This window comes from Urocitellus parryii, chromosome 2, assembly GCF_045843805.1.
Source record: "Urocitellus parryii isolate mUroPar1 chromosome 2, mUroPar1.hap1, whole genome shotgun sequence".
NCBI lineage: Eukaryota > Metazoa > Chordata > Mammalia > Rodentia > Sciuridae > Urocitellus > Urocitellus parryii.
In genome coordinates, this window is record NC_135532.1 from 121,885,413 (window position 1) to 121,911,362 (window position 25,950).

The following is a 25,950-nucleotide window of genomic DNA, read 5'->3' on the forward strand; positions in this document are numbered from 1 at the left end:
ACAATGAGTATTCAACAAAAAAATCTATGTGGTATAAAAAAGCTCCAAATATTCACTATCTGGTTCTTTACAGAAAAAGTTTTCGTACTCCTGTTTTAATATATTATGAATGAGGTCTCTCTCTATGAGCTTAAATTGAGCATTCTAAATTGTGAGGTCAGCATAGTGGAAGAGGAGAAAAAGTGTGGGTTTCAGAGCTGGTCGGCACCGCACAGTGGAAGAGTGGAAAACTGAGAAAAGTGAGTCTTGCTATGTTGCCCTGGCTGTCCTTGAACTCCTGGACTCAAGCAATTCTCCTGCCTCAGCCTTTAAGCAGCTGGAATTACAGGCACATGCCACCATGCCTAGCTAAATTGATCTTTCTTAAACTGTTCCTTCCCTATATTGTCACTGTGATTTCCAGGTAACTTTAGGTAAGAAATTTAAATTCTTCCTTTTTCTTTCTTCATAAAGTGAAATTGACAATATTTCTGCTTTATATCAAGAGAACCAGAAGAATTGCATTCTGGGATAGAACATCTGGGTACTTTACAATGGAGGTTGAAGTTGTGGGTATAATTTGAGGAAAAGTCTTCTTTATTCTTGCTATTTTAAAATGACTGTGGCTGGGAAGTTCTTTGTGTGTTTCATTATGCTCTGCTTGATTTTTCAAGGAAAAGTTTGGTAGAATTATTCCCTTGGAACAGTGGATGCAACCTACAAGATTCTGAGAGGCTTTAACCAAAAGAGACTTTAACCAAGAGAGGGTATGCAAAGATTATGCTGTTTTCCCTTTTCCTGGAAGGGTGGGAATGCTTGATAAGTCTGGCATTAGAGGAAGTGTGTGACGTTAGGTACTAGAGCCACTGGTCATGATTTCTAATACTGTGATTATAGGTAGCAAATGTACCCTTAGCACATGGCTGCATTTAGTAGAAAGTGAGAATGGGAGAAAATTCCTGTCAACCATATATGAAAGTAGATGATGTCCGCACATGTCCTTTAATTATGTAGCATTTTTCCTGCTGGGACATAATGTCTGTTACTATGTTACTTAAAAATCTGTAAGGATATTTAGTTTGTTCAATTAGGAACAGTGAAACTAAACTAAGGTTTTTAAAAATTGCTGTTTAAGGGTCAAATGGTATTTTTTTCTGAACTGGTATGAAAAACTGAAGTTTTTTGTATGTCAGATATCTACTTCATGTAATTAATGCCTTTTAACACTTAAAAATGGTTAAGATGATCAATTTTAATTATAGAATTCTATTCTACCTTCTCCAAATTATGCACAGGCAACAGTCAGTTTTAAAGCAGTGACTCAGTAGTAGTTATCTCTTAGTAGTTTTAATTTTCTTCTTTGGGCTTTTAAACTTTATTTATTTATTTTTTGGGTGGTACTGGGGCTTGAACCCAGGCAAATGATAGTCAAATGTTCTACCACTGAGCTACATGCCCAACTCTATATTTTCTAATTTTTAAAAAATAAATATTCATTGCTTTTGTAGTTAGATAAAATTAAAAAATTAGCACTGTTCTATGAACACAGCAAATAATATTTCCCATTCTTATGCACTTCAACAGCAAATTTAGCTTGTTAATTTAGCATTGTATATGCATTTAAGCCATAACTTATAATTTTCAGATCCCAAACTATTATTATGTAATAACCCTGGACTCAGAGATTCAGAAGTAAAGGAAGTGAGCTTGATGCAATGGGACAACATTGTTTTGAAAAAAAAGTTTTTGACAACTCAGCTATACAGATCAAGTAAAATGGGGGCACCTACTGGTTTACTCATGTGAGAAACTTTGTTTATAAATATATAGAAAAGTAAATATCTTTTATTCTTAAGGGCTTTATCTTTTAAAAACCACATCTGAAAAGATAATGTTAATTTGCTTAGCCCAAAAAAGAGGTAAAGTAAGGAAATATTAGGAAGAGCTCACAGAGCTAGGTGGTAGCTCAGTGGCAGAGCAATTGTTTAGCATGTGTGAAGCAATGGTAAAGAAGAAATAGAGAGAAAACCAACATTTGCTAGTATAGACCAAACATTTTATATTTTGTTTAGGGTAGGGCTCTGAATAGGGTGCACACATATTTAATCCTGTGGATGGACATTGGAGCAGTGAAAGGGTACATACTTTGGGTTATTTTTCCCTAGGAGAGGTAGTGTATTTAAGTTAAACACCAGAAACTAAAAGGCAGAGAAATCCTACTTGAAAATACTATTCAGATACTGCAGAGTCATCTTGCTCACACTCCTCTACTTTTTTGCATTCTTATAAAAATAGGCTGTCAGAATGAATATAGCCTTCCCCTTTTGCTCCAGTGAAGAAAGAGATTTGTTTTAAAATATCTAGATTTCAATTAAATGGACCTTCTATGTTGGGGGCAGGGAGAGAAGAGTGGATTATGTGTACGTGTGTGTGTGTGTGTGTGTGTGTGTGTATGTCAACAATCAACAACACTTTCATTTTTTGGTGGAAACTGTTAACCTCCAATGGAGGCCTTATATATTTGTGAGAACAGTGAGCATTGTTTGTTATGTTTCTTTTCTGTGAAAAACCAGAATATTTTATGAAATGGAAAAGAAAATTCATTTTATTCTGAAGTTTGTAAATATGGGCTAAGATGATGTAGTTAAAAATGTGAGATTGAAAGGAAGATAAAGAGAATCTATCTTTTTTAAGCCTAAGTATAGGCTCTGTCAAGACAGGATATTTTTAGTTTGATGTTAAAAATGTCCTCAAATTTGTTAATTTTACATTGAGAACATTGGTCAGTGAAGTTCTTTTCTATTTGATATTTATCTATAATGGAAGAATACCCAGGGCACTATCTAGCTTCTGATGAGATTATAGGGAAGAAATGTGGAAAACTATAAAGGGATAAATTGTGTTCATGCTACTTCTGTTTTCCTGAATAAATGGACAGCAAGACATCTTCATCTTTTAGTGAGGCCTTCATCATCAGATCTGAGAGCTTGTTTGGCTTCACTCCTGACCCTATTTTGGACTTTGAATTCTAGTTATTCCACAGCTAAGGTCCCCTTCCTTCTAATTTTGTTATGTCTAAGTCTTTTTATTGATAATTATTGATTAGAACAATAATCAATTATCTCTTTGCTTATAGAGTTATAGTGATTATAAATTCTTGTTGGTGATGTTGGCATAGAGAAGAATATGAAAAAGACATTAAGTATAGGGAGTGCTAGAAAAGTAGTAAAGAGAAAAATCTGAGAGAATGAGGTTTGCATTGCCTAGTTATTTCTTGATCTCATACCTGTGTGGGGACTTTTAATCTGTGACCTGTGAAGATGCATGTGACGTGGAAGGGCTCCCCAACACTAACTCTAGGAAAAGAATATAAGATTATATGCCACACTGCAGAGTTTGAAGACTTATTGAAGGTTTTTAGGTAGTGAATGTAATAATCAGTGCTAAAACAAAATTTGTTGATACGAGAGGGTGATGGGTGCAATGGATTTAGACAAGAAGCAAGTTCTATTGAGATGTGAGGAAACGAAAGCCTGAATGAGAGCATTGATGTTGGTGAGTAGGAAGAGATGTCTGTGAAGACAAGAATGATTAAGATGGGATGACAGTAATTGCATCTATGTGATAACCAACATCTGGATTTTTGCACAGTCCCATTCTTCCTCAGTAATAATATGTGGAAGAACACAATATTTTAATATTCAAACTATTTTAAATTGCTTTTTGTGATGGCATTTTTTTCTTACTTTTGTAGGTCATGTTCTAATTTTGGCTCCATAAGTAAAGATTTCAGTTCTTTAATGAATAGAAGGAGACAGAATAGGCAAAGCTAACTGAAGATCTGCTTTAGTAACTGAGAGAGCTGTGGTGCCATTGATAGAATTCAGAGGTGTTGAGAAAGACAGTTGTGATTAGGGCAGGGGTGATTTATAGTAGACGAGTTCAGTTTTGGATTTATTTAGATTGAGGAGATTGTTGACCAGATAGTATTTCTTCTTGCTTGTAACCTAGAATAGATAGTAGAAACAGGGACTGAAGTGGAGATTTGAGAATCAGTTATGTGGAGCTGTTAGTTAAAGCTATAGAATATAGTTTGTTCATTGAGGTCTGTAGAATGACCACATTTGGTAAATAGAAAGAAAAGGAGTATTTAAAAAGAAATGAAATAATAGCATGGGAAAATTTGTTCTCCAGGTTGACTGAATCAAATTACACTCCTGTTGGTGGTGCATTATAAAGTGTTCCTTAATTTTACTTCTGGGAAGGAAGCCTGTATTTTGTATACTGTTTTGTATTTTGTATACTAACTTCTCAACAGGGCCAAGGTGATGTGTTACAATCACCTCTCCACCCAAACATAGACCTTATTCTTCTCTGTTCCTCTCCAAGTTTTGCTCTCTTGGTATGTAAGTAAGTGTTGTTAGTACTGGAAACTGGAAAGTGTAATTATAGAAAGCTTTCCTTGGTTAGCCTAACTTGCTCTTTGAGAACTTCCAATTTAGTGGCTAATTAGTTTAATGGCTTATTACTATTCCTAAAGCCCTTCTAACACTCATTTTCATTTGCTTTGTTTTGTTGGTTATTCTGCCCAATCCTAATTTCTTTTTATTTCTGTTGTTTAAAAAAATCAAATTCCTTGTCTCCAATGTCCTTGTCATGTACTGTCTGAAGTAATAGATTGCATTTTCATATATAATCTTAAAAATCACTTAACTGGCATTGTGGACAGGGATGCTTTAACATAATAAAACAACAAAAAATAAGTAGGCTTCTCTGAGAAATATCAGTTTCAAGTAATGTAGCTAAGTGTCCTATGGATGCTATGGATGTGGGATTCAATTTTCTCAGTTTTGTTAGGTTAATTATGACTCATGCATCTATTTTTTTTAATCTCCCAAAATATTGTTACTATTTTTTCCTCTGGTTTTCATTATATTTGTGGATTTTTCTATGTTTAATCTCATTACATTCTATTAGGATTTTGAAAGAGGACAATATTCAATAGACCTTATTTGAGTAGTTGTGGTATTATTATTCATTGAGCTCTTACTTACTAGTCGGTTCCTGCACTACAAACATTACCTGTGTAATTTCACTATATTTTGTGGACAGCCTTAGTGGTAAAGAGATGAAGGTAGGGTCAGAACTGAGGTCTTTTGACTGCATAGCCTGTATTCCTCACACTGTACCACCCGTACTGTTGTATATTTTTTACCTTTTCATAGCTCTATTTAATAATAATAAGCTATTTAAAATTAAAATCACCCAACACAATAATTCTTTTTTTGCAGTATTTTCCTTTTATCTTTTTCTAAAAGCTGAGTTTTCAGCAAATCATCAATTTCTTCATATGAAGAAATTAGTGCTCTTTTAATGAAATATGAGGTAGTTTCAGTATTGTGTTTCTAAAAGACTCCAGAACTTCATCATTTGAATAAACCAAATATTTTCTGTTATCCTTCCTCCTTTGGTTTGTACTGTTCCTTACAAGACTCTTGCCATTATTAGGGGCCTTGAAGAAAAAAGTACCTAGGGATATTTTATATATATTAAAATAAAAGTATGTATAACAAGAGTGTTTTGGGTCTCAAATTTTGATTTGTGCATTGGTGTTTAATGTATATATATGAGTTATTTAAAAGTTTGTCTTTTTAAAAATTGCGTATAAATAAAACTTTTTTCCTAACTTTACTGTGCATGATAATAGTAAATATCTGTAAGCATTATAGATTGGAAGGCATATTTCAACTTCAAAATGTTGTCGAATAGAAATTACTGTACTTCAAATGGTACTTTATGAAGTTCTATGTGAGTAAAAATGTGTTAGTAGTAATGAAAACTAGTATGTATCCAGATCTAAGAATGTTTCAAATGGCTAAGTTAAGCACAGATGCTTTCGTACATTTGTTTAGCAAACAACTGCTAAGGTCAAGGCACTATCCTAGTCTCTTGTGCTTAAATGCAAAATTAAGAAAAGTTGAATGAAAATCTCTAAAAGGGAGACCTTTTAATAAAGGACTGTGTTTAAGGAAAACAAATTGAGATCAAAAGAGGAAAAACACACACATAAAAACCATGAAACAAAAATAAATATGAAAAGTAAATTTTAGAAGACAAAGACAATTTAAAAAATTCCTACTCATAAAAATAAGATCAAATTATCTTCTGTTATCGTAAGACAAAAAGAAAGCCTGCTTTACATAAATCAGTATGCATAATTTGTGGAGCACTGGACTACTGGAAGGTTGCCAGAATAGCTTTTGGTGAGATGAAATCCAGGGGAGTTCTTATTTACAGGAAACTAGTTAATGTTGTTTTCTGTTCTTTGCTTGTGTGCTTCTGTTGATTTTTCTTAATGTTCTTCTTGATTCCAGATGGCTAGGGTAGTGAGAAAATTCTCAAAAATATTGGTTTGTGAGATATTGATAAGAAGTAAAGTTCAGGTTCTTATTCTGTTGTGTAAATGTGTAAATGATTATACTTTAATTACCAATGTTCTGTGGGAGGTAATTAGGTCATGAAGGTGACACTTATGTGAATGAGATTAGTGCCTTTATACAAAGAGGCCAGAGAGTTAGTTAGCTTTCTTTCTGCCATGTGAGGATACAATGAGGAACCAACCATCTATAATCTGGAAGAGGACCCAAACAAGAATCTGACCATGCTGGCTTGCATCCTCATCTTGGTCTTCTAGGATCCAGAACTGTGAGGAATAAATTTCTGTTGTTTATAATTCAGCCAGTCTATGGTGCTTTGTTATAGCAGTCCAAACTATGAATGCTTTTTAAAGTAGTGACATGGTTGATGGTATTTAAATGCATGTTTTAGCACTGTTAGTGTGTGATGAGGACAGGGAATTCTTTGATGAGTTAAAGGCCATCGGCTGGAATCCTACGAGTGTCAGCTTGCTCATTCTATGACAAAAATCTGCTATTTTAACACTAACTCACCACCTGTCAAAAGTAGGCCGGTGGGCATAAGGAGCACCAGATGAGACAATGTGGATGGAATAGTGCACCTCCATTATTAGAATCATGACCACAAATCATGGTCTGTCACTGTCATTGGCAACTGTTTAGTCGTCTTGTGTCTGCACATATTATGTATATAGAAAGACATAGTATATGTCTTTTAGAAGACAAGAACAAGAAATTTTTATATATGTGTATTATATATAATTTTTATTTTTTTCTTTCATTTGTTTTAACTGATACACAAAATATAAAAGTTGTGCATATTAACATGGTACTATGTAATTTTTGCTACATGTATACATTGTGTAATGCTTAAATCAGGTGAAACTTATCTCTTCAAACATATATCAATTCTTTGTGGTGAAAACTTTCAAAAATCTGTTCTTTCAGCTGTTTGAAATGTATATTCATAATTGTTATATAAAGTTACCATAATATGTGGTAGTACCCCAGAACTTCTTGCTCCTAGCTGGTGTACAAGGTTTCCCTTTTTTCTGCAACCTTGCTAGCAACTTGATATCTAAATTTAATCTTTTTGATATTAACCATTCTTAGTGGGGTGAGGTGATATCTCATTTTGGTTTTGGTTTACATTTTTCTGATTATTAGTGATGTTGAACATTTTTTTCATGTACCTGTTTATGTTTTCTTTTGATAAATGTCCATGTATGTCTATTGACTTTTTTTTCTTTTTTAAAGTACCTGGGATTGAACCCAGGGGCATTTAACTAGTGAGTCATATCCTCAGCCCTTTTTTCATATTTTATTTAGAGACAGGGTCATGCTAATTTGCTTAGGGCCTCCCTAGGTTGCTGAGGCTGGCTTTGAACTCATGGTCCTCCTCAGTTCTTAGCTACTGAGATCACAGGCGTGCACCACCCCGACTCTATTGCCCATTTTAAAATCAGATTATTTATTGTATTGCTATTGAGATCTTGTAGTATATATTTTGGACACTAAACCCTTGTCAGGTGTATACTTTCTCCCATTCTGTAGGTTCTCTCTGCAATGTTGATTGTTTTCTTCGCTATTTAGAAGCTTTTTAATTGAATATAATTCCATTTGTCTATTTTTGCTTTGTTTTCTGTGCTTTAGGGATCCATGTCATATTTTTATAATCTCCTTCCTGATTTGGTCCTCATTTTCTTTTCTTTTTAAAAATATTTTTAGTTGTATATGGACACACTACCTTTATTTTGTTTATTTAGATTTTTTTATGTGGTACTGGGGAGTGAGCCCAGTGCCTCAGGCATGCTACGCAAATATTCTACCCTCATTTTATTTTCTTTGAGTATAACTTTTCATTTTTAAAATTCTTTTTGGGATCCCTAAACATCAAAAATTTAATTTAATTTAACCTTTCTTTTTTTTCCTCTCCTTTATTATATACATAATATCTTTATCTCTTTATGTTTCCTCAATTAATGTTTAATTCCAAAGGATGATAAAATGGAAAGATTTCCAAATTATACCAGAAACAAAAATTGATCTAATTTAGAAAAAAATAAAAAAACTCACTTTTCTCCCCTCTTCCTTTTTTTGTATTACAATTTTTAATACACCATTAGACCACAATTTATCATATCTCTGATTGTATATAAGATATGTTGACACCAAATTCACATCTTTTTTTTTAACATTTTTTCATTTATTTTTTAGTTGTAGTTGGACATAATACCTTTATTTATTTATATTTATGTGGTGCTGAGGATCAAACCCAGGGCCTCACATGTGCTAAGCAAGCGATCTACCGCTGAGCCACAACCCCAGCCCCCAAATTCATATCTTAATAAAAAAAATATGGAACACTTCACAAATTTGTGTGTCATCCTTGTGCAGGGGCCATGCTAATCTTCTATGTATCATTCCAATTTTAGTGTATGTGCTGTCGAAGCAAGCACTAATTTAATTTTTCTTAATTTTGTATTCCATTTTATGCTCCAGTGCCTAGGACACTGTTATGAATATGGGAAAAAGCTTAGTTAGTTAAACAAGATAGCCCCCAAAGATTCTTTTTTGAAGTCAGTTTATTCATGAGTAATATTCTTGTATCTTGTTGTAGACTGGCTTCCCTTATTCCTGATATATCTTTATAGGAAGGTAGATAAATAAATAGCCTCTTACAATGGAATACTTTCTGTTTGTTAGCATTTTCCAATTTAAATAAGCATATAAAAGCCTACGTTAGGACGTTAAAAGGTCAAAAATCTTTGTCAATAATAATGTTACTAATAATAGTTTTAATAAATTTATGATGACGATGATTGATATGTTTTAGTTTAAATCATACAAAATTGTAAATATAATTTTTCTTTTAAAATTTTTTAATTTGTTTTAATTAGTTATACATGATAGCAGAACACATTTTGTTTCATAGTACACAATTGGAGCACAACTTTTTTCATTTCTCTGGTTGTACACAATGTACAGTAGTACAATTTGTGCAATCATACATGTACCTAGGGTAATGACGTCCTTCTCATTCCACCATCTTTCCTACCTCCATGCCCACTCCCCTCTCTTCCTTCCCCTTTACCCAATTCAAAGTTCCTCCATTTTTCCCATATCCCCTCACCCCATTATGGGTTAGCATCCACTATTCAGAGAGAATATTCAGCCTTTGGGTTTTTGGGGTTGGCTTACTTAGCTTATCATGATATTCCCCAGCTCCATCCATTTATCTGCAAATGCCATAATTTTATTCTCTTTTAATGCTGAGTAATATTCCATTGTGTATATATACCACAGTTTCTTTATCCATTCATCTATTGAAGGACATCTAGGTTGGTACCACAGTTTAGCTACTGTGAATTGATCTGCTATAAACATTGATGTGGCTGTGTCACTATAGTAGGTTGATTTTAAGTCTTTGGGTAGAGACTGGAAATTGCCCATATTTGACCATGACCTGTAAAAGTGGCGTTTTCTCATAGTTTAGCCTAAAATGCTAGTAATGATAGCAGCTCATTTGCATTGACTACTTACAGTGCTAAATGATTTCATGCATTATTGGATCCTCCAACCTCATGAGCAAGTATTGTCACTTCTCCCATGTTATAGACAATATTAGAGGAGAAAGTAACTTTTCTGAAGTCACTTAGAGCAGCACTCTTAATGTTTAACTCTCTTATTTTGCCTGGCAGAGTTGATTGAGTGAATAGACTACGAGAAGACAAGAAGAAAGTTAAGAATATTTGGCTATTAAAACAGTATCAGATCTAACACTTTTTTGAGCTATTGCTATTTTGAAGTCATTTTATCATCAGAAGAGAAATGCACAAAGGCTCCTAGTTTGTTTGTTTGTTTTTGGTCTTTGGCTGATATTTGTGAACACTCAATAACCATGCCCAGCAGGTGCTATAACAGAGCAGGTTGTAGCCAGCTTCTACAGTATGAATAAGGATTAAGATCCTTTCTCCCTTTGTTGCTTTTGATAACCTTCAACTTTTCTAGGCAAGAGTTTGCCTTTCTGTGTAGATTTTTGACACATAGCTGTGTAAAACTGTCTAGCTGATCTGCATGAATCTTATTACTTTCTGCCTAGATGTGTGGTACCTTCCAGAATCTGTGCTGCAGAGGGCTAGTTTTGTCCCTCTTGGTTAGCCTGACCACTCTGCCTTAGGATGACTGTCAGGATTCCATTGTTTTTAGACATAGCCCCACTATAGGTAAATCATTAGTCTTACCTCTGAGATGAGTCAAACTAGATAGCTTCTTATGGTAGATATGAGTCCTCTGGCATATGGATGTTCAAACTTTAATTTTTTTGGGGGTGGGGTTGGGGATTGGTTCCAGGGCCATGTGCATGTGAGGCAAGCACTCTACCAATTGAGCAAGCCCAAGCTGTAATTTTTAATTTTTAATTACAGCTTGGACTTTAACGTGGAATTTGATCCATGGCTCAGTATATGGTTTGGGGTCTTTGTTAGACTCTGGCTTAATGATGCTATTTGTTTTAATTTTTTCTTTATTATACTTTTTAATATCTTTAGAGGCCATTAAAACAATTGGTAAATGGAGTATAATAAGTATTTTGTGAAATTAATTAATATGGAATACTAATAGCAACAGAAAGTTGCACTTGAATATTGAGTTATAGATGAGTTTCTCTAATAATTTTGCATATTAATTGCTGAAAATACATGAATGTACTCCAGGTACAGATGAATTCCCTCCCTGATAGAATCATCATTCAGTCTACTAGATTTTTAAAGTTCATTTAAAAAAATTTATTTTTTTAGTTGTAGTTGGACACAGTATCTTTATTTTATTTATTTATTTTTATGTGGGGCTGAGGATCAAACCCAGGGCCTCACATGTGCTAGGCCAGTGTTCTACTGCTGAGCCACAACCTCAGCCCTTAAAGTTAATTTTTTAAAGGTAACATGAACTTAGAATAAGGTGTGTGACAAATTGTGAAAATACCATTTCTGATACTACTCAGTCTTTCTTTTTTTTAATGTAAAAGTACTATCTTTAAAAGAAAATGTGTATTTACGTTGTAAATACAACACTCATTGAAACAAATATATTGGATAATGGCAACAATCCTTGGATGGGAAGCAGCATTGCAAAATTTGACTCTGTATTATCACTCCCAAGAATTTCCATTAGGGCTCCAATATAGAATTATTAGTTGTAAAAAGAGATCAGCCAATTTGATGAAGGGGCTATAGGTCTGCAGATAATTGAACAAATATATCATGGTTTAAAAAAATCACACATGAGATGACAATTACAGTGAATAGGGCAGAGGAAAGAAAAGAAAAGGGAAAGAAAAGGAAAAGGAACAATGATGGATTTGTGTGCAATAAAATGTAGTTTCAATACCAGCCTACTTAACATGCTTTCTCAGTAGGAGGCCATTGTTCTTTCTCAAACTCTTTTTGCTTGGCTGTTTTCCTTCACTGTTTAGGAGGAGGACAGTCCTCCTCCCAATCCCCTTCTAGTTTTTGACCACAGACTAAGAGTGTTGCTGAGGTTGTTAGGGAAGTAATGGAATTTGCATCTGCAAATGTGGTCAGCCTCTGCAAGGAGGCTTCCATTACAAATGCTCCTGTTATCTCTCTGAAATGCTTTATTTCTGGTTGATTTTTTAAAAAAATAATTTTAATGTTTAAAGAGACTTCTATATTGGGGCTGGGGATGTGGCTCAAGCGGTAGGGCGCTCCCCTGGCATATGTGCGGCCCGGGTTCGATCCTCAGCACCACATACAAACAAAGATGTTGTGTCCACTGAATACTAAAAAATAAATATTAAAAAAAATTCTCTCTCTCTCTCTCTCTCTCTCTCTTTAAAAAAAATGAAGAGACTTCTATAGATTATTACTCTTTTCTTTTCCTTTCTTTTAGGGGTGTGCATGCCTTGATATGCAAAATGCACACTGCAAAAGTATTTCAGTATAAGGAGTTAAGTTTTGGGGTATGTGTGTGTATGTGTATTATTCTAAAAGTATGATTTGCAAAACTGGGGAAAATGGGTGCAGATTTTAGTATCCAAATACTTTTAGTATTTAAAAGTATTTCTATTTTTAAAGAAAATAATTGGAGAGGTAGGATAGAAAATATAAAAGTATGTGGCCAAGTCACAAGTCACAATTAGATTATGTTTTCACACAGGCTTTTGCACACTCTTTCCAGTTGACTAATGACTGAAACAGATTAAAGTGTATGGAAGCCACATGGATCAATGGGTTGTACTTCTTGAAAGGATGCAAGTACAGTGCTTACATATCTCCCAAAGTGGCAGGAAATAGGTTACTTTACCTACACATGTATGTATTCCATACCTTGCTTGCCCATGTTTGCCAAGTGCTAAATCACGACACATAGTCTAAGTAAGGGTATGTTTATGGGGACTGTACAACAGAATATTTGGGAATTGGGACTATCCTCTGAAATTCATGCATTCAGCATGCATTCATTAAGTCCTTATGGAATGTTTACTAAATGCTGAGCATTATTATGGGTACTGGGGATGCAGTGGTGACAAAATAGTAAAAATTACTTATTCTCTAGAGGGGGTAGATAGACAAATATATATAAGATATATAAGGTATATTAGTGATACAGTACTAGGGAAAACCAAAGCATAGAAAGAAAGGGGCTAGCAAACATTGCTAGGGCAGTAGAAAATGAAATTTTTGATAGGGAGTGAGTGATATTTATTTCTGGGACATGTGGTTCTTGTCCCACAGCTCCAGGTCTCCTGCATAATTTCCTTAGACTATACAACCTGCACAGACCTCAAGAAAAGAGGACTGACATTTCATTGTGTAGAGAGGTTTTACCATTCCAAACAAAACAAAACATTCCAAGCACTTTTTAATTATTGTAGGTTGCCAAAAATCAACTGAAACAACTAAGTAGCAAAGAGCTAGAGATCCTGAGAAAGATGCATAATTTAAAAAAAAAAAACTGCTCCTAATTCAAACATTTGAGTCTATGTTTCTATACCTCTAATAGGATTGTAATTCTTCCATTAGTTAAGGAGAACAACCATTAGAAAGAAGCAGTAATTCTAGGGCAATGAAGTTCACTTAGTGAGAACATGATATACCTGTCATTTATTGGCTCAAGGAAGTACAAGCAGTGGGAGACTCTAAGTTTCCACCATCTTCTAGAGCATGCCCTGCATGCTGCCTTTATTTGTTTGTTTATTTGTTTGTTTGTTTATTTATTTATTTTTGGCCTATTGGGTTTCCCTACCCTGTTGCATGGGTTTCTGCTCTCCATCCTTATTTTTGTTTGTCAAAACTCTATTCATCTCCTGATGACAGGGGCCCAGCCTTTTATCTCTGTTTCTGTGGTATCTGGCACAAGTAAATGCACAACAAATGTCTAATACATAAAATAGTGCATGGATTGGGAGGCTGAGACAGGAGGATCACAAGTTCAAAGCTAGCCTTAGCAAAAGTGAGGTGATGAGCAACTCAGTGAAACCCTGTCTCTAAATAAATACAAAAATAGGGCTGGAGATATGGCTCAGTGGTCAAGTGATCCTGAGTTCAATCACTGGTAAAACTGCCCCCATTCAAGGGGATGAATGGATGAAACAGGGGAGCATGATTGGCATATACCTACTTCATTTTACTGTCCACAAATTTCTGTTACAAGTGCTGTTTCCAGACTTTGTCCTATCTCTGACTTAGACTCATCTTCCTTTCACATTCCTCTCATTAAACAAAACAAAACAAAATTTGTTTAGGAGGATGCCAGAAAACTCAACCATCCGAGAGGGAGGCTTGCCCTCTCATGTTTCTGAGTGGCCATCAGGTACATTTTACTTTTTTTCCCACTTCCCTTTAAAAAAATGGCTGATTTTTCCTTATTGTGGCCTTCTGTTCCTTCTTTCCTCACTAACTCCCTTCTCATTCTTCAGGTAGAGAGAAAGGAGTAGGATTTTGTTTGTAGCTTGTCAGCTCTTCTTGTCAGTCGGCAGAGATATGGTTGAGCTTTAAGAGGGGCTTGAGAGGTAGAGTTATTAAGGGAGCAGCAGCTTTGGTTTATCAACAGGTGGTAAGAGGGGGATGAGTACACACATATTTTCCAGTTCATTAAAGAGAATGAAATTCCCAAGCTTTGAACCCGTTGGCATGCCTTTCTTGCCCTATTCTCTAATACATTAGCGTGCTCTTCACACATTGTACCTCAGCCTGTTAAGGTACAGCCTGGCAGCTGCTTCTCAGATCAAGTGGGTTGGTTTGTCACAAAAACAGGGCTGGAAATCCTTAGAGCAGTGGAAAAAACAAGGAGAAATCCCCAAAGCTTGGCATGATGAATCTTGGCTTTGTGAGCTTAATTTGTTCACTGCTTAGGCAGTTATTTGGTACATTGTTTTTTTTTTTTTCTTAAGCTTAGTTTAAAATAAAGCCTAGGAATTTTCTATTGTTATCATCATTTTCATTATCCTTATGGTTGTCATCACAGCTGCTATTAGTGAATGCCAACTCTGATCAATGATCTTTATGCTTTACATGGATTAGTTCATTTAATCCACAAATACATTTACCAAGGAAGAGTTGACCCTAAGCTTTTAACTATAATTTCATACATTAGTAAGAAAAACTATAAATTTTCTATTGTAGGTATAAGCTTCAAGGTAGGATAAAACCATGAAGGGAAGTCATTCACAAATAGGGATATTTTATGTTATTCCCACTTTAACCTGAAAATTTAGTAAATAGATTTCTATATGGATTAAAGAAGTTTGGATTCACACAAAAGAAAAATGAGTCAAATCATAATTATATGCTATTGGTCTAAAAATTAGATTCTGAGGGCTTCTCACTTATCAGTAAATTTTTATGGTCATACACATGAGATGGTAGGACTGGTTCTGTTTTCAGTTTACAAGTGTGCATGCTGCAGTAGGGAAAATTAATAAAAGACTTAAAATTGAATTAAAAACTTATTTTAAAATGTTTTATTTTACTTATAAATCTTGATGTTTTATTTTCTCATGCAATTTCAAGTCTCCTTTAAATAGTTTAAAAATAGCTTTTAAGTCTGCTACTTGTAAGCATGCATACGATTATAGCAGTAGTAGACTTAAGAGTATTTAAGAACTATTTAGAGCAGCTTTCTAATTGCCCACTTTAGCACAGATTATAAATCAACAAACATTTTCTAAATTCCTGTTCCATGCCAGGAGTGGTGTTAGATGTTGGGGATGGAATTCAGCTAAATATTACCAATTGCAGCCTGCACCTACCTTGGACAGCACCCAATAGGGTTTAATAGGGGATGTACTGGAATGCTCTTGTTTAAACATGTTTCATTTGTTGCCAGTAGAGCCCAGGCTTTTCATTAGTGGCCAAATGATTAGAAATAAACTTATGTGTTGTCTGAATTAACTTATTTAAAATATTTTTTAATTGTAGATAGACACAATATCTTTATTTTATTTATTTATTTTTATGTGGTACTGAGGATCGAACCCAGTGCCTGATATGTGTGCTGAGGATCAAACCTAGTGCCTCATATGTTCGAGGCAAGTGCTCTACCATTGAGTCACAACCCCAGTCCCCTGAATTAACTTTTTAATTAAAGTCAGTGATGGGTTTGGGGAGGCAGTATTAGGTATGGTTTGAATAAGAGTTGATGGCAGTAGAGGCTTTGTTCATGTTTTCCTTTGTAATGTCCCGGTATCATGGTCTAATTTGAGTGGAATTAAGCTTAAACAGCTCAAAATTATATAGTTAATACACCCTTTTTCAAATACTATTTCAAGTTAATGTAAGTCAGCTACCATGATTCTGATCCACAAAGACTGGTAGAAATGGATGTGGGCAGGTGGCAAGGGCCCCTGCATTGCTAGTTCATGGGGACTGATGAGGTATTTTGATTTTTTTTTTTTTTTTTTGGTAACAATCTTATTAGGCCACCTTCTAGGGTTGGACAGGCTGTTTGTTAGAAGACCAGAATCTCTGTGAGGCAATGAGCAGAGATGTAAGAGATCAAGGTTGAATCCCAGATGCCTCTTATTTGCCACCAGTGTTGTCTCAGGTTTGTTTTATCATCAGTAAAACAGATATGGTAGACTTTTTATAGGCTTTTGTGAAGATTTAAATCCAAAGCACCCAGCACAGTGTCTGACTTTTTCCAGGCATTGATTTTCTTCAATTTTTAGTGATCCCCAGTATGAAAATGGTGCTAGAACAATACAGGTAGTATTTATATAGGTAATGATAGTCACTACTTTTTATATTGATTGCAGTTGGAAATGTAGTATTTTCATTATAAGAAAGGTGTAAATTCAATCACTCTTGCTGAATATCTTTTTATGTAGCAGAGTTTGTAGAATATATTAGAGATATAAAAATGAATAAGAATTCATTTTATTCAAGTAGTTTAGTCTATTAAGGAAAAGGGATGCAGAGTTAACTATCTAGAGTGGAATGTAGTGAACTATTTTTGCTGAGTAGATACACTGCTGTGTATTACAGGGTTGGTCAGGACTCTGCCTGCTGGCATGGTGGAGTTAGGCCAGGCAAGGCTTGTCAGAGATATCATTTAATTGGGCTTTGGGATATGATGGACCTCAGGGGCGGGGCAGAGAAAGGGTCATATAAACAGAAATTACAGTCAGAAGAGATCATCTACGGCGAGGCATGGAGCTAGAAGGTGCCTGATGTACTCTAGGGAGTCTGAGGAATCCAGTGTGACTGGATTCTAAAATAGTTGAGATTGTGCAAGTGAGACTAGAAGTACAGCTCAAGTCATACCTTGTTCATATTCTTATGAGCTCTAAAAAGAATGCATTTCTTAACTTATATTTTGAAATAATCATAGATTCATAGGAAGTTTCCAAAATAGTGGATAATCTCTTGAAGTCTTCACTTAGCTTCTACCAATTATGACATTCTGAATAACTGTAGTAAAATATTAAACTGAAGAAATAAGAATTGATACAGTATTACTACCTGGGCTACAGAATTTGCATATTTACTTGCTTTCACATGCACTCTTGTGTGTGTGTGTGTGTGTGTGTGTTTCTATTCACCACAAGGAACTCCCTTTACTCTCCATTTATATTCAAATCTGCTTCCCATGCCTATCCTGCCCCCTGGCAATCATATTTCATAATCTTATGAAACATTTTTTAAAAATGAAACACAATGCTCTTGAGATCCATTCAAGTTTTTTTTTTCATGTATAATAATTTGTTTCTTTTTATTTTGGAGTAGTATTCCATTGTATTGCTTGACCATTCGCCCACTGAGGAGCATTTGAGATATTTTAATGTTGGGTTATTTTGAGTAATGCCATCATGGGCATTCTTGTACAGGTTTTTGTGTGAATATAAATTTTCATTTTTTTAAAGTGGGGTTCTGAGTGTTTGGGAGGAATCTTGAATTTAGATATGGTGTTGAACCTAGCTCTAAAAGCCAAGAATACAGTGGTAAATATGTTAGTTGATGAGCAAGCTCAGCATCCACATCTTATTGTGCTTTCAGTGTTGTCTGTTGTGACTTTTTATCTTTATGAAGACTCTGATCTACAGGGACCAGTTGGGGTAGTGGGATGGTCAAAGAAATACAGGCTAGAAGCCACAAAATACTTTTGGTATAACTCGAAATTTCTACTTGTATTTTAAAAATAACATAGTTCACATCAAAATTGTATATAAATTCCTCTTCTCTATTTCTTTCAGCCACCTGCATATTCATAGCTCTTTTATTCCCCTTCTCCAGAATACTCCTCCATCATTCATGCATCTTATCTTTTCTCACCTGCTGTACTCTCTTACCTATTAAATTCTTGGATTTTCATACCTCTCTTTACTGTTGCCTCCACCCAAGAATTTTCCCTTCTCATTTTTGCCTTCTTATTCTACTAACCATGTTCTCCACCCCTAGCCCCACCACTTGGCTGATTAACAATTGTGTGTTCCCATTTGCAGGGGCACTTTACACTGAGCCACATTCCCAGTCCTTTTTATTTTTTTGAGACAGGGTCACTACATCTTGCTAAATTGCAGAGGCAGGCCTCAACTTTGTAATCCTCCTGCCTCAGGCTCCCCACCCCTTGCTGGACTTGATTCTGTAGACAGTGAATTAGAAAGTGGAGAGTCTAGCACAAATAATAAAAACTCAGTGGCTTTTAAGTTTAGAGCAGAAGCAGCAAGCTATGCACTCAAGTGCTTTATGATGGAAGACATGAGTGAAAAGCACTGTGTGCAGACTCTTCACTTCTGAATGGGGATGTAGGTAGGGTGAGCTGCTTAATTTTTACTCTTCCCTTTCCTCTTCTAAGATTGTTATAACATTTTTTAAAAAAAGTCTTAAAATGTATTAATTCAAATTTGACCTTCCTTACTCTGTGATAGTTCTAATACCCAAAGCTATTTTCAGTTGTTCCAGATTGTCACAAAATTTTGATGTCCAAGTGCCAACTAGAGGAGCCAAACCTGGTCTTTGGAGGATTGTTTTTAAAATCTGATTCTAAATAAAGCACTTTGGGACAGAAAAATAAGATGTGGCCTAGTTCTAACTCACCATTCAGCTAAAACTATATGTAGTTTTTTTCTTATTTGCCTAAATATTTGTCTGGCTCTTTTAGAGCCAAAAGGTATACAACCCGAGCCAAGAATATTTAAATTTCCTCCTTACTTCTTCATTTTTTCCAGAGTATTTTTTTGGCTTCTACTATACTTAAAAAGTTACACTTACAAAGACATTTCTCCAAAGAAAATTTTGGTTTTGGTATGTTTTAAATTCCTGGCCTTTCCCCTGTCCTCCTTGCAAATTATTGAATTGAAATTTTATTTGCATTTTGAATTATGAACTATATTGATAGGATTTACCTCTTAATATCTAAAATTAAGTTCTGGCCAACAGTGTCCATATCAGTAGCAGGAATTGTGGTTATAGGAAAATAGTGTATAATGCAAGCTTTAGAATCAGGAAAGTCTTGATGGTCTGAGTGTCTTACTATGACTGCTTGTCATTTTTTTGGGTTTCATGGGTAGAAGAATTTAAAGCAAGTTCCTTTCTCTCTATATAAATGAACTTTATCCTTAGACTTATAAGAGCAGAGTGTACATAAGAATACAAATAGACCTTAAGGATAGCCCTTTGCCTATAGACCTTCAGAGACTAGCTGAGATACAGAGAAAAGGAATTGGAGCGAGTCCCTGGGCAGATAGTGGGCTGAGAGTTATGGCAGGTTCTAGGCTCCTATGTTCTTTGAGCCTTGCTTCTTCATCTTTAAAATGGAAAACAGTATTTACCTTATAGGATAGTTATGTAAATAAAAATAGAAAATTCAGCACAATGCAAGGCCTATACTATTACTCAGTGAAATGGTAGCTATTATTGGTGAATGGTAAGATTTCAATGGATTTGTATTTTTCATCTGTGTTACTTTCTTCCTTGGGTTTTATGTCCTTTCCTACCACCTTAGAGGTTGAAGATATGTTCAGATCCCAGGATTCTTGAGTTACCAGTGGAAAAAAACAAACCTTGGGATAGAAGTAGTCTTAAAAGTTACCCAGACAGTGTTGGGGTTGTGGCTCAATGGTAGAGCACTTGCCTAGCATATGTAAGGCACTGGGTTCAATCCTCAGCACCGCAATAAACAAACAAACTAACTAATTAATTAATTAAGGTATTGTGTTTGTCTACAACGAAAAAAAAAAGTTACCCAGAAAAGATCAGTGTAAATTCCTAAACTATTGGCTTAACTTGGTCTTAATACTGTAATGAAAGCTGAGATATATGGCTTCTTCTCTGCTGGCTAATATTATGGAAGAATAGATGATCAGATTTTGATGGATAATTGACAGCTTCTGCCAAGACATTCAACATGTGTCTGTGACTTGGACTAGTGTCCCCATGGAAACAAAACCTATCATGATGTTTTCCTCAAAGATTATGTAATCATCTTAGATATGTGTTTTCGTTTCACTGATATTCTTAATGTATAATATTTTACCTCAGTTTCTAATCAAATTATAAAGCATTTTGATTTTCCAATTAAAAAGGTTAAGATATTGTTTATAGTCATCCAGTCTAGTATTACCATTATTACTTTTTATAATAGTGAGATCTTAAAATTCAAGATATAATTTTTTCAACAGAGCCTCACCGAAACCTCAACTGATGCACACTTTTGTGCCAGTTTCTGCTTTGTAGTACAGATGCCTATAGTGGTCATTACCTCTAGAATTCCTAGGGTCACATGCAATAAAATATTTACCACAATTATAGTAAATATATAAAAATAATTGATCATGTATCTGAAAATGTACTTTCTATGTACCTAAACCTATTGTTGTAAAAACTCTTGTCTATATATTTTTTTCTATTTGTTTTTAATCATCTGTCTATTAAGAGTCCTTAAGCTGAATTAAAACTTTTTTATATTGAGATAATTGTAGTTTCACATGCAGTTGTAAGAAATAATACAGAGAGATCCCATGTACTTTTTACCTAGTTTTCCTCAATGATAATATCTTACATAACTATAATATTATATTATAACAGGGAAATTGACTTTGATGTAATTCACAGTCCTTATTCATAGTCCTTGCACTGGTGGGGTGTGTGTGTGTGTGTGTGTGTGTGTGTGTGTGTGTGTGTGTGTAGTTTTATGCAGTTTTATCACATGTATAAATTCATGTGACCACCTCCATAGTCAAGATTCAAAGGAGATTCATCAACATAAGGCTCATTTGTGTGACCCCTTTTAACCACAGTAACCTTTTTTCCTCTTTCTTCCCAAGCACCTGACAACCAGGGTTTTGCTAAGTTGCTGACTGTCTCACTAAGTTGCTGACACTGGCCTTGAAGCTGTGATCCTCCTGCCTTAGCCTTCCAAATTGCTGGGATTTAAGGCATGCATCACATGTTGGCTTTTTCTTTTTCTTCCTTTCCTTTCTCCTCCTCCTCCTCCTCCTCCTCCTCCCTCCATCCTCTTCCTCCTTTTTGTTAAATAACGCTGCTGTGAATAGTTGTGTACAATTTTTGTGTGGACATATAATGTTTTCTATGTATCCAGTGAGCATGAAAAAAATACTGTATATGTTCTTCAGAGAAATGTCTATTTATATTCTTTACCCATTTTAAAATTGAGTTTTAATATTTTTATTAAATTGTAAGAGTTTTTCTAATATATTCTGGATACAAGTCTTTTATCAGATATATTTATTGCATATATTTTTTCCCATTCTTTGAGTTGTCTTCATATTTTTGATGGTAACATTTGTAGCATAAAATTTTAAAATTTCAATGAAGCCTGGTTTGTCTACCTATAAGTTTTTTGTCTGTTGTATGCTTTTGCTGATGTATCTACAAATCTATTGCTAATTAGGCCACAAATTTACTCCAATGTTTTAAGAATTTTACTGGATGAGGGTTTAGCTCAGTGGTAGAGCCATATCTGAGCAAGTATGAGGCCCTCAGTTTAATTCCCAGCACCAGAGGGAAAAACAAACCAACCAACAAGTTTTGTACTTTTTACTCTGACATTTGGATGAATTATTCATTTTGCTGTGATTTTTGCATATGATATAAAGATTCCTTATATTTCCCCCAAATTTTGTATCTTTACATTTTACATCTAGTTCCGTGGTCCGTTTGAGTTAGTTTTTGTAAAAGATCTGTCAGTTGTGCCAGTAATACTTGTTGAACTTAGATTGAGTTTTTAGGTTAAAATTTAAGTGCCCTAGAATTTTTAGGTTAAAATTGAAGTGCAGACAGACTTTAAGCTAGTTTCCTTTGGAGAAAGAAATACATTTGAGAAGGAATCCTCCACCTTATTAGCCTTAAAAAGAGAAAAATAGGAAATAAAAGTATCACAAAAGGGCTCTCTTTCCAGGGCAGTGTCTACAGGCTTTCAGAATGGTCCAACATTTGACATACCTTTGTAGGATTTTTTTTTTTTTTTTTTTTTACAATACAGCTTCTAAAAAAAAGCTATGCTATCCCAAACCTCTGGTAATAGAATCCTTTACATTTATATAAAGAAGGTTGGAAAAGTACCAAAATCTGCATGTGTGTGCCCAGGCAGACTTCGAGGGGTTCCTGCTTTGAGACCCAAAGTTCTTATGAGATTGGCTAAAATTAAAAAGCATGTCAGCAGGACCTATGGTGGTTCCATGTGTGCTAAATGTGTCTGTGATAATTTCAAGTGTACTTTCCTTATTGAGGAACAGGAAATCATTGTGAAAGTCTTGAAGGTACAAGCACAGAATCAGAAAGCTAAATTAAAAATGAAGCTTCTTTGAGTAATAAAAAGTCAAAAAGGAAAAAAAAAGTATCAAAAAGGTAATAAGTTTGTCTACCACCTTAGTTTTTCCCACTACCAAAAGCAAATAATACTTCTAAATACTTCTTGCCAACATAAAAATGTAAGTATTAAAATCAGAAATACCAGTTTTTTGTTGGGGTGCAGCTCCGTGGTGGGGAGTGCTTACTTATCATGCTTGAGGCCCTGGGCTCAGTCCCTAGCATCAAAAGAAAAAAGGAAAGGAGAAAAAAAGAAGTATCAATTTATTTTTATTTTTTTCAATCTCTTGTTTTAAAGGTACTTTATAATGTCACTTAAAAGACTTGCAAATGAGATAGTATTTATTAGGACTACCTTTCAATAAAGAAAATAGGAAGGAAGTTAATCCTTGAAGGTAAAAACACATTTTATTTTAAAAGTTCTGCAGTCTTTAACCTAAACTAATAAACCACAATTTAAAAAAATTAAAAAAGACTAAGCTTTTCCTTATTTTAAGTCTTTTTTGTCTGGATATTTGTTCACTCATGGCTTTTATTAGGTTGTTTAGGAATAGTTGGTGGACATGTGGTGAAGTCACTTCTCATTAATGGGTGAAAATTTTCCATGTGGTTTGGTGCTTTTTTGCAGTTATTTTGTTTTACAACAAACTTCTGTTTTATAAAAGTTTGGCCTGTCTTGAGAAAGCTCTCCAAATACTTATATTTATTTTATATCACACATTGTTTCTTAAATTTTGCAGTTAAACCTTGTACTTCATTGTGTTACTTTAAAAATTTGTACCATTAGTTTGCATAATTTGAAAGATATATTTAATATCACACATGTATCCAAATATTACCTTGTATTCCACAAATAAGTACAATTATTATGTGTCAATTGAAAAAAAAAGTAAAAGAAGTGTAACAATTTCTGTTTTTAGAGTAGCTGAATAACTAAGAATTACCTCATATATAGATGGGTCTCCAGTTAAATTAGTTGTTAGTTAAAAAGTATATTTTGACAACGTGTATACGCTTGTGATGCCCTTTAAAATGTTTTTAATTGGCATATGATTTTATAATTCATGTAATATGAAATTTACCTTTCAAAGTATACGGTTTAGGGGCTGGGGTCGTAGCTCAGTGGCAGAGCACTTGCCTTGCACATGTGAGGCACTGGGTTTGATCCTCAGCACTACATAAAAAAGTAAATAAATGTAAAAAATAAATATTAAAAATATAAAGTATAAGTTTAGTGATTTTTAGTGTGTTCATTGTTGTACAACCATCACCACTAATTCTAGAATATTATGATATTGATTATTTGTCAATTCCTTATGATTTATGTCTACTAGTTTTATGTATTTAACTCACATCAAAATAGATTTGGAGTGTCTTGCAATGAAAGAGACTTGTAATATGTTAGTATAATATAAGAGATCAAAAATATTAGTAGAAAGAAAGGAATATATAAACTAAAAACTCAAACTGAAACTAACGTAGAATTGCTATTAGGTGCAACATACCAATCAAAAACTCTGAATCTGGCAGTGTTTTATCTTCTATCACAATGCCCAAACTATTTTTCCTAAAAATAAGTCAAATTATAAAGCTTCCCTCTTTAAAGCTCTCTTTCATTGTCATGATCAAAAGTCATATTTCACGTTAGAGTTTGAGACTTATTCAAGGTCATGTATGTTGAAGTGGTGTGCTGCGAGGAAACATGCTCTTCTTGTAGCACCAATTTTACCTAAACATTTTAGAGAAAAACCAACATTCTATGTTAACTTGATAACACTGCTTAATATAAGGAATAGATATATGGTAGAATATATGGTATAACTTGTATGAAATACATTATACTTCAAACAAATGTGCTTGATCTCAATTGGTAAGTAGTATAACTTAAGGAATTCTATCTAGTACACATTCTCTTTCTGCCTTAGTAACAACTACAAAGTTCTAGCATAACAAACCAAAGACTTTCACAGACAAAAGAACCCAGCAAATCCCCTAGTCATACTTTCAAATTTTTACATTGATATAAGTCCCTTCATGATATGCTAAACTTCTCATGGATCTGGGCCTTTTAGACATCCTTTCTGCTTAGAATGCACCTCCATACCTGCCCCAGCCTCTCAGATTTCCCTTCTTCAGTCTCAGTTCTTTTGAAATATTTCTCTACAGGTGTCCCCTACTGCTATGTTCCCCAGATATTGTTTCTTGCTAACATTTTTGTAATTATCACAATGTATTATTATGTAACAGGACAGTTAGATTAGGTAGACAGAGAGGTGGTAATGGATTCATATTTCTCCATTAACTATAGACTCCTCTAAAACAGGGCTCATCTTTTATTCATGTTTATATCCCTTACATTCCTGATGCTGTTTATTGTTCGTGACACATAGTAGATATTAAATAAATGTTTTCTTTCTCTTTTTTTAAATAAATGTTTTCTTGAATTAATGAATGAATTCTGAATGACAATTTATGGAGTATCGCCATTGCAGATATTTCTGTTTATTTGAGCTTAGTTAACTTTCTTTTTCTTTCTTTTCTTTTCTTCCTTCATATTTAAGGATAAATGAAGTTTTTTGAAAATTATACTTCTTAATACCTTTTCAGTTCACTGCGTACGACTTGTTGCATTCTATCTAGTAACATTCTCTTTCTGCCTTAGAAACAACTACAAAGTTCTGGCATAACAAACCAAAGACTCTCACAGACAAAAGAACACTGAAACTGCTTTTGCTAGGTCAACAATGACCCAGTACCCAAATCCAGTGAACTATCCCCGACACCCATTGCTGTCTTTCTGGAGGTTTCTGTTAAATTCCATTTTCAAAGCTCTTTACTTTCTTATTTCTGGAATAGTGCACTTTGACTTCTTATGTCAACTCCCATATCTCCACAGACTTTTCTTCCTTCGATGTGTCTTAAATGTTTGTTGGCCTTCCAGGTTTTGCCTTTGGTTGTTGCTTTTCTAGATGTTGTACTGGGGCATCTTAGCCACTCTTCTGTATCTCTTCTCTGACCATAATCTCAAGATGGGGATCCTTAGTTCAGTCCTCTTGTGTGAGCATCCTTCTCATCTCTGAAGCTGCCTCTGGCATTGCCGACAGAATAGTTTAAAGCTTCACAAATATTGCATGTCTAATATAAATTTCCCTTTCTTTCCTACTAACCTATTTCTTTTTCTGTATTCCCTTTAATTTGGTGAAACCTGACCATCTTCTCAGTTATCAAAGCCAGAAATATGGCAGTCCTTTAGGATCTTTTCTTTT

At 34.5% G+C, this 25,950-nt stretch overlaps 1 protein-coding gene and 1 non-coding gene across 2 annotated transcripts in view; one reads left to right on the top strand and one right to left on the bottom strand.

The window, feature by feature from the left end:
• Positions 1-25,950, top strand: part of Ppm1l (protein phosphatase, Mg2+/Mn2+ dependent 1L) — a 272,306-nt gene that overhangs the window by 54,361 nt on the left and 191,995 nt on the right. The window lies entirely within an intron of this gene.
• Positions 8,748-8,854, bottom strand: LOC113199217 (U6 spliceosomal RNA). Its single transcript, XR_003302943.1, has one exon. It is a non-coding gene; the product is annotated as a U6 spliceosomal RNA (small nuclear RNA).